The 2,468-nt window shown below is 43.6% G+C and overlaps 1 protein-coding gene across 1 annotated transcript in view; it reads right to left on the bottom strand.

The window, feature by feature from the left end:
- The window catches only part of Deptor (DEP domain containing MTOR interacting protein), a 137,570-nt gene that overhangs the window by 29,459 nt on the left and 105,643 nt on the right, over positions 1 to 2,468 (bottom strand). The gene's annotated exons all lie outside the window — the stretch shown is intronic.

Below are 2,468 nucleotides of genomic sequence, written 5' to 3'. Positions count from 1 at the left end.
GAGGAGGAGGAGGAGGAGGAGGAGGGGAGGGGAGAGGAGAGGAAGGGGAAAAAAAAACTTTATAAACTCGGAGCAGCTCAGATTCAAAGATATTGGCTGGAAGCTCTTGAAGCATTAACAAGGGAACCTATCACCGCTGTCCTCAGTCCGGGACCTGTCCCATCCTCATATGGATGGACCACACCCTAAAGCACTCTGATCCCCTAACAAGGTGACAGAGATGAGATGGAGAGAGAAATGGTAAGCACCAATAGCTTTTGAGATGACCTGCTCTAGGCACTTGAAGCAGTAAAACTATGTGGTTCCAGAGACCATAAAACTCTCCTGCACGGGACAGTCACAGTGGTCAGATGTGGGGCTGTATCCCCACAAACAGAAAGAGACAAGGAGAAAGCCAGAGGCCTGACATTTGGGTTTTAATGACTTGGGTTACATTTCTAACGGAAACCACGTACTGGAGGATATGTTGAATTGGGCTCAAAGTTTCAGGGACCTTAATCCTTGACTCGGGAAGGCGAGGTATGGCAGGACACAGGTCAGTGTAACACTTCATGATGCGAGTAACCAGGAAATAGAGGTTCAAGCACCTTTACCTGTTGTGTCTCTTGCCCACATCTGCCATTTTATGGGAGTGAAATTATTCTATCGCCATACACATGATAATGGGACATAAATTTACTCAATGCTTTGGGTAGGAAAATACACAAAATAATTTCTAGTGCTTACACACAGCTAATCTATAGAAGGTATGGCATTCATCATCATTGTCATGGTCACCAGCAGCATGATTCAAACGTACATGGTGTACTCCTCTAATCCCAGCACTTCAGAGGCAAAGCCAGGCAGATCTCAGAGTTCAAGGCCAGCCTGGTCTACAAAACAAGTTCTAGGACAGCCAGAGCCACACGCAGAGAAACCCTGTCTTGAAAAAACAGACGAAAACCCACCACCACCACCAAAAACAACCTGAACAGTTCTAGGCTAGAAGTGAGGTACACACTTGTAGGTCCAGTACTTGGAAGCCAGAGGTCAGAGGATCATGGGTTTAAGGCCAGCTTAATATATGAGGGATACATGAGACACTCACTTCAAAAACAAACAAAATCCAACCAATCTGTATTGGAATACAGGCACGCACAATCCTAAATACACATATATACACACAGATGCACATATATTTACATGTAGTCAGTCATATATGTGTACACATATACATAGATACATATATCTATCTATCTACCTATCTATCTATCTATCTATATATATATATATTCATACATTCATACGTATATGCAGTTTGGCCAAATATATTTTCTCATATGGGAGTTGTGTCCCCAGCCACCTTCCTTCCCATCAGTATCTTGCCATGTTGCCCAGGCTGGCCTTGAAGTCACAATCTTCATGTTCTCACTCCCCGTGTCCCGGAATTACAGGCATTTACTGGTGTCTCTCTTACATGATACACTGAGAGGTTATATAATTTAAAACCACCCCCTCCCCTGCCAGATTTAGAAGAGTCATGAATATGCTAATGTGTATAATGTGTCTGATTAATTTCCAAGAAGAGTATAGAAGGTGTTTGAGCAGGAATATGCAGGCCAGGACTTGTTGCTGAACTAGAATGCTGTACAGTGCAGCTGCAGAAAAGCTGCTGAGATAAATTCTATACTGCTCTGTAGTATATGAAAGCCGTCATATACCTCCAGAGAAGATAGGAATATGAACCAAATAGGAAGGTTATGCCACAGCGAATCACTGGAGATGAACTAAAAGCAATTAAGTTCCCAGTCCGCTTGGCTAGCTGGGCATACCCAGGTCTTCATGGAAGTCACTGAATTCCTCCTACCATGGGAAGTCACTGAATTCTTCCTCAAAAGAAACTTGGGTTAAGCCAAATCCTTCCTCATATAAAGGAGTTCATACACGAAACTGAAAGAATGTGCCAAAAATAATTTATACAGAGTATTCATTGTAGAAGGAAAATATAAAACCCTTCGTCGAGTCAAAGTTCCATTAGAAAAAGAAAAATTCAGCCTTAGCTGGGAAATTAGTGCTCACTCTTTGCACCCCAACTCTCCCACTGAGCTCCCTGGGTGCTGGACCCACCGTAGGAAGGATCGCTAATGCTGGCTGCCTTAGCCAAGGAGGCTGGTATTGTTTGGAGCATAGGACCTAGTGGATGTGATCTTCAAATTAAGGAAGAGGAGCTGGAGAGATGGCTCGGCGGTTAAGAGCACTGACTGCTCTTCCAAAGGTCCTGAGTTCAATTCCCAGCAACCACGTGGTGACTCACAACCATCTGTAATGAGATCTGATGCCCTCTTCTGGTGTGTCTGAAGATAGCTACAGTGCACTCACATAAAATAAATAAATAAATCTAAACAAACAATCAAACAAAACAAATTCAAGAAGAGTAGAGTCAGGCGTGGTGGCGCACGCCTTTAATCCCAGCACTTGGGAGGCAGAGG

Source organism: Mus pahari, chromosome 17 (genome assembly GCF_900095145.1).
Source record: "Mus pahari chromosome 17, PAHARI_EIJ_v1.1, whole genome shotgun sequence".
In the NCBI taxonomy this organism is placed as follows: domain Eukaryota; kingdom Metazoa; phylum Chordata; class Mammalia; order Rodentia; family Muridae; genus Mus; species Mus pahari.
The sequence above is the reverse complement of the archived record's forward strand: the minus strand, read 5'-3'. Positions and strand labels throughout refer to the sequence as shown.